A 12,345-nucleotide genomic window follows, 5' to 3' on the forward strand; every position below is an offset into this window, starting at 1 on the left:
TAAGTTAACACTTCAGTGTTTTGTAGTGAGAGAAACCGGTAACTGAGTAACAAACTTACAGATTCCCTTGCAAGAATTATCCACATCAGAGTGGTATGAGCTGTACAGGTCTGGTCCTCAGCCAGAATTTTAATTAGCAAGGTTTGCTTTCATCTCTTCCTATCAATTTTAGCACTTTGTATTTTACTTTAAATCTTGCCCATTCTGAGTACTTTTCCTGACTTCCTTCACTTATTAAAATATCCTATGTCCCTTCCCCACTATAGGTTTATTATGCTGGTTATTTGAGCTAGGGTACAAAGTGACTTATAATCATTTAATGCCTTTCCTGTTGCCACTTTTATTTTTACCAGTGACTTTCCCTGTGTTGTGCTCCTGGTGGCCAACTGTCTTGGTAGTCTGGGACTTTCCTGATTTTAACCCTAAAAATTTCATGTTTCAGGAAACTCCTCAGTCTCAGGCAAACCAAGAAAGGTTGTTTACCCTAACTGCAGTGATAGGACTCTAAAACATGGCAGCTGGGGGCCACTTTTTAGCCTTTTCCCTTGGATTGCAGTTCTCAGTTGGAGATTTTTTCAGCCTCTTCTCTCAGAGCCCTGTTCAAGATGATCTCGGGAGTTGAGAGTATCCAGGCTTTCTCCTCCACACACCACAGCCTACAAGAGTAATCTCCCAGATGCTTTACTCAGTGTGCTTTCTGGGTGATTGAAGGCTTCCATTGTTTTGGTTTTCTTGATAAAAGAAATTTGATTCCCATGAGTCTTAGTCCATTTTCTGTTGTTTTAAAACAGTACACCACAGACTGCATAAATTATAAACAAAAGTATATTTGGCTCATGGTTCTGGAGGCTGGGAAGCCCAAGACCATACTGTCAGCATTTGATGAGAGACATTTTATGGTGGATAGAAGGAAGGGCAAGAGAGAACATGTGAGAGAAAGCTTATTTTTATAACAAAGTCACTCCTGGGGTTTCTAATCCACTCCAGAGAAACTAGCATGATTCACTCATTACGGTAAAGCCCCCATGACCTAATCACTTATTAAAGGCTCCACCTCTTAATACTGTTACTACAGCAATTAAATTTCAACACATAAACATTGAGGGGCATATTCAAAGCATAGCGCCAACGATATGAATTGAATTTTGTCCCCCAAGTTTTATGTATTAGAACTTCGATTCCTACTATGACTGTTAAGAGGGTGGGAAGTCCTATTAGTAGTAATTGAAAGGCAGGACTTAAAGAGGTGATTAGATTCTGAGGACCAAGCCTTAAAGAATGGATTCATTATGGTGGTCATGGCATGGTTCTGAGGGCTTTAAAACGAGGGCACACGGGAGTCTCTCTCTTTCTTCTTTTTTCTGCCAGCTTGCAGTGCCATACCCTGCGCTGCTGAAACCACAACCAAGGAAGACGCTCACCAGATGTCTTCCCTGGACTTGGGCTTCCCAGCTTCTGAAACAGTAAGCAATAAATTTCATTTTCTTTATAAATCATCTAGTTTCTGATATTTTGTTATGAGCAACAGAAACTGACTAGTACAACCAGGCATCTCAGTGTTCACCAAGAAAAAAAAAAATCAGAGGTAGATAAAGGAGTCCAGATTCATATTGTAGTCCCCACCCATGACACCCAGTCTGTTCTAAGACTGACTTTATAATTCCCCAACTGTCAAAAAAGTGTTTTTCTGCAGCACTCAGATCCTATAGTGACAACACTGAAAATCCAAGGGAAATCATCCCAAGTATGTATTATCCACACCAATGTTGTTCCAATAAGCAGAGTTTGACTGTATGTCATGCCTGAAGTTAAAGAACAATGTAGTGGCAAAGTTCCAGCTGTCTAAGTTGGCCATCTCTCTAATTCTGATCATGCTGTGGCTCTGGAATGCCCTCTGTTTCCAAGGAATCTATGATTTTCCAGTGATTAAGAAATAAGGAGGCAGGGATTTCCAGTCAAGATGGCAGAATAGACGGTCCCCAGCGTCACTCTCTCTCACAAATCAACCAATTTACAACAATAAAAAATGTAATATCAGCCAAACTTGGGCCATTGGAGCTCTGGAGAAGAGGAAGAGAGACTACGGAGTTCATGAAGGTGGGAGAAACCATGATGAGAGAAAGAAAAAGCTGCTCTGAGCATTTTGGGCTGCGGCTGCTTTAAGGCTCGAGCTGCTGAGCACATGGAGCAGGAGCTGGCAGAAGCCACAGCTGTGCCCTTCAGATGAAGTTACTTGGAGGCAGCAGGGAAGAAAGAGGGCTTTGGTGGCCCTCAGGACAGCAAGACCACTAATAGGGTTCCGGTGGACCCATGACCCATGCAGGAACAAGGAGCCAGAACATCTGAAAAAGGGGAGCCATTCAGAGGCCAGTTAGTCATTGCAAGGGCCCGGCACAGGGCCCATACCATGGGAAGTGTTTGGAGCATGGTGGGGAAGACAGGCCCGCCAGAACACTGGGACGCAGCAAGGACAGCCAATCCGCCCCGCAATCAGCACAGAAACACTCAGAGGAGACCGGACAGGAATGCAGAACTGCATGGGGTGCAGTTTGATGAAAAAACTCAGGCCCATATCAGAGTTTCTACACAATTCAAGTGCACTGGGTCCCTAGAGAGCCAGAAGTACTTATAAGTTCAACCATTATAAACTGAGCTGCACAAAACGCCTTCCCTAGGGAAACAGCAGCAAAGCAGCAATTAAGTTCAACAATACAGCTCAAGTACTGGTTCCCACAAGAAGTTCCCCCATTTTAGAAGTAAGCAAAGGACAAAAAAATTAGTTCTGGCCCAGGCACACCACTAGCACCTTGGGGCCTGCCTGGAGTCCTAGGGTATGGAGCTATGGACTGGACACTTCCCACAACCATGCACACCACCAGCACAAAGGAACATGCCAAAAACATCACCTCCATGTGGGTGGCCCACCATAGCCACCACAGTAGCCATGGCTGCCATGAAAGCAGCTAGATGCCACAACCATCACACAGATGGTCTGCCAGCCGCTGGTATGCATTGACACAAGGAGAGTCACCAGCAGAGATAAAGAAAAGAAGAGGATGTCTCTCTCCACAGAGCCCATTCCAGAGTGACAGAAGAAGCATCTGCTCTATAATAGTGGGGGACCTGAACACACCTCTCAGCACTGGACAGGTCATGTAGGCAAAAAATCAACAGAGTAACCATTATTCTTTCAGAAGGAGAGAAGAAATCTAGGGTAATTAGAGGGGGGAGTGGGGAGAGAGAGGGAGATGGGAAGAGATTGGACAAGGGGCGTAAAGAATAATTACAGTTTGTAACAATATATATGCTAGTAATAGTCATTTGATCAACATATCTCAATGTTGAACCCCAGAATTTGTATACTCAATTTTGATTCAGTAAAAATTAAAAAGAGAGAGAGAAAAAGAAAGAAAGAAAGAAAGAAAGAAAGAAAGAAAGAAAGAAAGAAAGAAAGAAAGAAAGAAAGAAAGAAAGAAAGAAAGAAAGAAGAAAGAAAGAAAAGAGAAGAGAAGAAAAGAAAAAGAGGAAAAAAAAAAGAAAGAAGGAGGCAAAAATTTCAAAAGGCCCATTGTGGGATTGTTTAAAATACATATGAACAATGTAGTTGATTTCAATACTTAAAAAAATTAAAGTTAACCAAATTATTTTTGCTATGGCTGAATTGTGTCCCCCTCCAAAATTCGTATGCTGAAGTGCTAATCCCCAGTATCTAAGAATGTGATGGTATTTAGAGACAGGATCTTTCAAGAGATATTTAAGTTAAAATGAGGTCACTAGGGTGGTCCCTAATCCAATATGACTAGTGTCCTTAAAAGAAGAGTAGATTAGGACGGGACACAGGCACAGAGGTAAGACCTTGTGAAGACATAGGAAGAAGACAGTCATCTATAAGCTGAGGAGAGAGGCCAGGAACAAATCTTTCCCTCATGTTCTTCAGAAAAAAACAAATCCTGCCAAAATTTTTATCTTACTTCTAGCCTCCAGAAAATGCATTTCTGTTGTTTAAGCCATCTAGTCTGTGATACTTTGTTAATGGCAGCCCTAGCAAACTGCAGCAGTCTCCACTTATCCAGTAGGCATACGTTCCTGAGCTGCCATTCTGACTAGCAGGATGAAATCTCAAGCCGTCCTGCTCTGTCCCACCTAGATTGCCATTAGCCACTTTGTCGCCATCTCGATTATCACATTGGTTATTACTCTATTATAGTGCTTGTGTTCAAGTAATCCTATTTTACTTAAAAACGGCCCCAAAGCCCAAGAGTAGTGATGTAATATTTTCAGACCATGGTTGACTATTGGTAAGTGAAACCATGGAAAGTGAAATTGTAGATAAGGGGAGCTACTGCGATGTGAGTTTCTAGTAGATAAACATAGAATATTCTATGTGATCAAAATAGAGTTCTCATTAAATTTGAAACCTTGTTCTAAGCAGGAACCAATGGTGGGTAGAATAATTACTTGTAGTGTGTTTGTAGCTCTCACACTGGAACTTTTTTTTTTTTAATTTTAACTCTCAATATGCATTATAGTCGATTTTCATGACCCTTGACCCGTTCCTCTTCCCCCTCCTCTCCCCCCTGACATCATATCTGTTCACTAGTCTTAACAAGTTCAAGGAATTGTTGTGATTGCTGTGTCTTTCCCCCTTTATTTGTTTTTGTTTCTATTTATTTATTTATTTTTAGCTCCCACAAATAAGTGAGAACATGTCACACTGGAACTTGAACTCTTATCCCTAAGCACACAGTAACTTACTTTTCAGCAATCAAAATGGAAAGAAAACAAAGGTTCTCTAAGTGTATGAAAGAAGGATTTTAGGTTTTTTTTCTTTCTCTTCCAAACTATCAGTAAAACCTCTTGAAAATAGCTTTAGGAACGTAATATCAAGTGCTCACTCCTCTTACAAATAACCTTGATCACTATCTTATTTCACCACAACTCACAGTATTCCACTCAACCTTGAAAAACAAAACGATGTCATATACCCTCCTGAAGAACATTTCTTTATGCAGAGTAAATTATGAACATAACTGAACAAACATGAAGTGGGAACAATGTATTGAGGGAAAAATAAAAAAAAACAATAATCATGACTGCTAAAAGTGAGCAAAGTGAAATTGTATATGTAAATTATATGTTAATAAAGCTGTGAGGAATTTTTTAAAAAGAACAAACATGCCATATTTGCCAGTTTATCCCTTCTGTTTTGTTCTATTTTTTAATGATGTCTTAGGATCATCTAATTCACTTTGATCATTATTACTGGTCCACTTGCCCCTTGGCAGCATTTAGGGGTTGTTAGTCAAAAGAGGAAATAAAGGTCTCCAATGAAAAGTCAGATGATTGAGAACGATGGAAATACCATGGATCCTGGACCTGCTTTTGTCATTTCATGCAGGAAATGTTCAAAGGAATTTGCCATAATGTTTTTCACCAGCAAGTCATGACACTCTATCCTAAGTTTACAGTTTTCTCAATCAGGCATCCTGGGAACCCATTCTCTATCCTTCTCTCCCAGTCAGCTTCTTTCTGGCAGCAGGTGAAGTGCATCTGCTTGGTTATGGGTCCTGCCCAAAAGTAAGCAAGTAATAGGAGATCTACCCTGGTCCTCCTGGACCAGGTGCATCTGTAGCCATGATAGGGTTTTAGTTGGTTCTGTCATGTCATTAGCAACTTATAAAGTGGTATGTAAAGAGTAGATATTGCCTGTGAAATTCCATTCACATAGATTTTGATTTAGTGCAGAAGTTTATAGAAGCAGGCCAGTCTCATGCAGAGGACTCAGCTTAGCTTCTTTAATTACACTTGAGGAAGAAAGATTTCCCAGTATGGGAAATAGTGCTGAGGTTAATTTCACATCACATTTTTAATAGTAAATTGCTGCTGGCCTTCCTACCATCCATCTCTTCCTGTTTCCAGGAACAGATCCCAATTTCACCTGATGATCAATGACTCCCAAACTCCCAGACCGGGTGGTCTGGATGGAGCACCAGTGAAGGAACACATGTCCTGGGCCTGGCCAATCAAAGGACCAGAGGTTACAGCCCTCAGTGACTGGCTGAAAGATGAGCATTAAATCTAAATTGTCCAACCAGAGTGACTTGACCTGTGTGACTATCAGAAAAATACTTTCTTACCCTATCAGTCAGGGTTCCCTGGGAGAAGCAGAGCCACCAGCAGTGACGGAAGGTAAGAAACTTATTACAGTGATTTGACCTCACACATCTGTGAGTGCTAGTCAAAGTCTCGGTCTGGCTCTTTCTTCTGAAGTCACAGGTCAGGCTGAAGGAAAGACAAGACGGTTATGCACTCTGGCAGAGTAGGGACACCTGGAGCCTACGTTTGTCAGTCACTGGCACCCAAGTGATTCTCTCCCTGAACGCCACCTCCCTGCTGTGAAGAACCTGCAGGAGAAGTGGTGGTCTTGTACAGGTTGGCATTCATGCTCGATGGGGATTGGAGAAGGAGATTGAAGAGATCCTGGGGAAACTGTAGCTGCAGGCCAGTCACCTGCCCCCCACCAACAGGCTGACTCAGGGGCTGCTACATCCACCTTCCAAGTGTAACAATGGCTACTGCTCTACTGTGACCTTCCAAATCTCATGCAGATTTCTCTGTGGACAACCCTAACCAGAAATATTCAGTGAAGGGAGTTCTGGGAAACACTGTTTAGTGGAGCCAAGTTGATGCACTTACAAAGTCAGGATCATTTGAAACTGGAACATGAGGAAATTGAGGCTGGAGCTGCTGTAGCCATCGCGTCTCTGTGAAGGGAGAGGCCAGAGCTTTAGGGCCTCTTTGTGGAGCCCCCAAATGTAAGTAATACAATCAAAAGCAGAGGGAGAAAAAGAAAACAAACACAAACACGGGTTTGATCAGTCTTCAAGCCCTGAGTCCTGGAGTGTCTGAAACTATGCCTGGTGTTTTCAGTGTGAGAGACAAGACATTCTTTGTGCTTAAGCCAGTCAGGAGCTGGTTTTCTGACACTAGCTCCCAAAAGACTGCTAAATGACAAGCTTAACATAGGGCTGCTGGGCTTCTGTGTTTGCTCTAGCTGAAGTTTCCTAGTAGTTTTTAAAAGCAGTCTTAAATAGCACTAAATTCATCCTGGAGAAAACCGAACAGTTAATGTGTAGCTTATCACTGATAAGATAAAGAGAAACAGTGAAAGATATTTCTCATTTTTAAAAAGACCAGCACAGAGAGAGGAAGACAAAGTTTCCATTGTCCATTAAAGGCTCCTTTCATTAGACCATAATCAAACTGTTCCCTACCTCTCCTTTAACACCTTCCTTGCTTTCCACCACGATGTAAATGGTCTGGGTGAGTACTGAGTATATTTCCTTGGAGTAAAAAAGGGTATTCTTTTCCCATAGAATGGATTTTTTCTACTATACTAATAAGAGGTGTGGTAGCTAATTCTATTATGCTATTTATTTATTTATTTTTTTTTATTTTTATTTTTTGTCGTTTTTTTCGTGACTGGCACTCAGCCAGTGAGTGCACCGGTCAGTCTTATATAGGATCCGAACCTGCGGCGGGAGCGTCGCCGCACTCCCAGTGCAGCACTCTACCAAGTGCGCCACGGGCTCGGCCCCTATTATGCTATTTAACCTAATATGGGTAATGTCAACATTACACCAAACCTGCCAATTCCAGATTCTGTTTAAAAAACTGAGTTTGGTAGAACTAGTTTATGCAAAACTAGTAATTTCATTATAACTAAGCTCTGATTTTCAACTACTGATCATATTTATATGAATACATTAAACGTCCCAGTACATTCAAGACTTTAAGTGTAGACTTAAATATTAGGAACATTTAAAATCTGCTTTTAGGCACAAAAGAACAGAATCAGAATAAAGGAAGCCATAGATTATCCCCATCACCCACAGAAGAACAATTAACAAGGAAATGATGGTTTAGGGTGAGATGAGATGCATTAATGTCAAAGGGGGTTGCTTCACCAGTCCCGTTTCTCAGTCATTGTCTCTTTAAATGTGGAACTGCTCATTGGAAAGAAAACATCTGGTCACACTATTAGTAAATGCTCATAATCACTTTGTAATTCTACAATGAAAGTTAGGCCTATAGATAGTTGTATTTAATCACATAGGTTAAAAACATTCTTTCAGTGGAGAAAAATAAATTCAACAAGAAAGTTTAACAAATGACAGGGCAGTAAAAGCAAAACTTCCTCCAAAAAATATTTTACAGAAACAAGTGCCCATTATCTTTATTTTGCAAAATTATCTTAACATACTGAATAAATGTCCCACATTATTGGTAACTTATTTTTAATTCAAATATGTTTACACCTGAAATAAGATACAGAGATCTTAGTTATTTTAATCTGTTTTACAATCAAAATTATCATTTTCCAGTCTCTTATTAACTCATGGAACTATAATTAAAGTGATTTGGGTGTTTTTTTTTCTTATTATTTAAAAAATGTTTTCTCTAATTTTATTTGTCTGAAGGTAAATTTTTTTTTAGTTTAACAGAGATTCTCCTGTTTCTGTATAGATAAAGGATATTTGAATGCAGTGGTTCTCAGAGTGGGAGTCTTTGGACCAGTAATATCTGCATCACCTGAGAACTTATTAGAAATGCAAATTACAGAGTCCTAGTCCAGACCTGCTGAATCAGAAACTCTAGTGGTGGAACCCAGAAGTCTGTTCCAGCATGTGATTCTGAAGTTGGAGAAACACTGCTGTAAAGATTGCCTGGTCTGAGGCCTTTGCAATGAGACTGGAGCATATTTGAATTTCCTGTTTTCCCACTTCCTCACCTGGAGCCCTTAAGGCTTCATGCTCCCTGCCCATCCTCTGGGCCTTTGAGAAATGAACTGTCTGAAAGATGGTCGAAAACAGGCTCTACAGGCCTTTGGAAGCTGCTGGCACTTGGAGGAGACCATCCTCCCTTCCCTTCAACTAGACCACAGGTGGCCAGAAGACAAAGTGGGGATGCCTGTCTCTGCATCTAACAGGCTCCAAGGCTGGAGCTTCCAGGTGCACAGGGGAAATTCACTGAGAAGCTCCAGGTAAAACCTTTGCAGACCTCCTAACTCAGTACTCAAATACCATGCTCTAGTTTGTTTCGAATAGTTGCTGGTTTCCAACTATTCAAAATACTGCATATTACATAATGAGTTTCATAAGATTATGTAAAGTGTAAATGAGATAATATCTGTGAAGTGCTTAGTGTGCTATATGTGCTATGCCTGATGTATAGGGAACATTATTTTAATGTGCATAATTGGTATTCAAATTATTACTCTTAATTCACATTCTCTTCCCTTATAGCAAACTAATAAAAACACAATATATTCTACTTATACAATCACAGACATTTAAACCTCAAGGGAACTTTAGAGGTTAGCCAGTTCAAGCTCCTCATCTTCTCGATGAAAAAACTGAGGCCCAGGGAGGCCAAATGACAGCTCCAAAGTCTCCTAAGGACTAATGAGCAAGGACTAGAAGCCATAGCTCTCAACTCCAGAACTAGAGTCTTGCTGAGGAAGCCATTTGTTGTACTCATTACGGCAAGAGCAGTACTTGCTCTGGAATTTTCTCCTTTGGCATTACTAATTATCCAGTGCTAATATCTCCATTCATATTCCCTTATATATGAACTGACACTATTGTTCAAAATTTCAAAACTGTTTATTGGGCTTAAAACTTTCTCGATGTACATAAATAGAAAATCAATGTAAAATATGTATGCAAAAGCCACAAATTTCCACAACATTCAGTGAAATCTTGATGCTGAATATGAGACACATATCAAATATGTATAAACACAAGATTCCTGTGTATACTTGGACTCTGTTTATTTTGTGTTGTGGAGTGGTAATTATGCATGCAAATAACCAACCTTCAATAGGTCAACTTATTCTGAAAAATGTCTTTGTATTATCCCACCTAGCATAATGGTGACATGATCTTTGGAACTTTACTGTCATTAAGTCACAGTGCAGCACACGAATGAAAACTTCACATGAAAGGAGGAAGGAGTTATGTACGTATAAGAAGAAAAAAGATTTATTTTAATTTAAAAAGCCTCCAGTGACATAATTCTCCTTTTCTATTACCTCAAATGTTCCTTAGGCATTCAATATTATAAAAATAAAAAAAAAAATTACAATAGCTCATTATGAGAATTCAAGTTCTGAAACTTTCGATTATAGCATTGTATAATTTTGAGTGTATTTTATCTTCTGCGTGTTTGTGTCACATATTCAAAGCTGTTCACTAGCATCAGCATTTCTCAGCTCAGTGCCACCCATTGACTTAGTATTCTGTTCCTCCCAGAAACCTAATAATCAAGTTGAAACTTTATATAGTATTTTCTACATTGCAGAACGTGAAAGTATGCTATACCCATTATTGGTATGAGCAGTTAATGACACACTACTGAATGCATCTCCTTAATTGTTTTATACAGAGTCTTTAACAGAAGGAAGTAGAGGAAGTAGAGGCTTACGTAGAAAAATTGTTATGCTGCAAGCGGCCACTAAACTAAAATCTCATCCTAATTCATGCATCGTTAGATGAAAAGCCACAGGAACTGGAAAAACCATCTAAGCTTTTTCCACTTCAAAATGCTTAAAGAAGTTTTAAATTAATGGCTTTTGATGCTTTTAATGATGTCAATGATGAGATGTAAGTGCCTTATTAATTCCATTGACTTGCTGCCAAATGTTAAAAACAATTCATGATTACTAAGTTAATCTTTTCTGATTATGAAAATCCATTATAGTGAGAAAAAATATAAAATTCAGAAAAGTAGAAACAATTTATAAAAACATTATAATATATTTATAAGAACAGAATATTTGGACATGAGTTTAAAATTCTTCTGGAAGGATTTGTACAAGATTATAAAATATCTTTGTGTATTAATATTTAAACCATTCTTTTATCCTTAAATTACTCAGATCATGTTTTTCATTTGTTAAACTCTTCTTAAAATTCCCAACCACAATCACAATACATGATGCAGTGTAAACCTGAAATGATTTATTTAATTTTACTACACTAATCAGCTAACAAGATCTCTGTCTTCTCAGATCTTAGAGTCTGGAAAAACCCAGTTATTAATTCCTCACTATCCCTTCCCGAAATTCTCTCGTTTGCTGACATGTTAATAAGTTTCCAAGAATGTTCTAAAGAAAGCAAAAACACCACTAGAAATGATTGTGTTCTGAACTTACAAGTTTTTTTTTTTCCTTGTGCCTGAATTTATTTTCAATTAAAATAAATTCTGTCCTTGAAGGTGTGTACATAACTCCTTGGTCAGGCTGTGTTCTGTTATCATCAAATATAAATATTGAAGCTTTAAGGATTCTTCTTAAACCCTAATTCAAATTACTGTTACCAGCATACCAAACACCCCAGGGTGCATATATTAAAAGCTCTAGAAAGATTCTGCTTTTAGTTTTTAGCCAAATGGACATGTTTTATTCAGAATCCTGAGAAAAACAAATCCTTTATTCAGCCCATCCACATTACCTTTGAGGGTGTGTCTTCCCTTCTAAAAGTCTAGTGGCCTTAATGATCCTAATGTGGCCTCTTCCCACTTTGTCCTCACCTCACCCTTTCACCTTTCTCCTCTTCACCTTTGCCCTTCACTCCTTCACCCAGGTTCCTGCCTCTCTGGAGTTCCATCCGGGCTGAGGGCTTCAGAGCTCTATGGGACCACCTCGCATACCTTCCCCAGCCCAGAGACAATGCCTGATGCTCCTTCAGGCTCATCATTTCTTTCCCAGGGAAAACTTCCTCAACCCCACACCTTCACATGATGGCCCATCTATGTCTCTTACCATCACAAACTCTCCATTGCATCTGTCATTATAGATGCCATTTTACATTTAATGGTGTCACTTTTATTGTCTGTCTCTATCACCTGACAGTACTGAAGTCAGAGTTCATGTTGTTTGTTCCCCATTATTAACTTTAAGTACCTATGTGCCTGCAGCAGAATAGGTACACATACTCTATCTGTGGACTGAATAACAATAAATGAATGACTGTTTAAACACACACATAAGCCCTGGTGGGCAATCAGAGGATTGGACATATGAGTAAGCAGAGACCATCTCCTTGTGACTCTGCCAGCCATTAGCATTTATACTGGCCCAAGTTCATATATAATCCTTGTCTTCCAAAAGCTTTATAAAATACTCTGGTACACACACACACACACACACACACACACACACACACACACACACAAACACGCGTTTGCATGAGTGTGCACACACAAAGTTAACAGTGTTTTTGGTGGTTAAGACTGTTGTACCCAACAGTGATAAATAAAATTTTGGGTTGTTGTCATTTTTAA

Source organism: Cynocephalus volans, chromosome 6 (genome assembly GCF_027409185.1).
Source record: "Cynocephalus volans isolate mCynVol1 chromosome 6, mCynVol1.pri, whole genome shotgun sequence".
Lineage (NCBI taxonomy): Eukaryota > Metazoa > Chordata > Mammalia > Dermoptera > Cynocephalidae > Cynocephalus > Cynocephalus volans.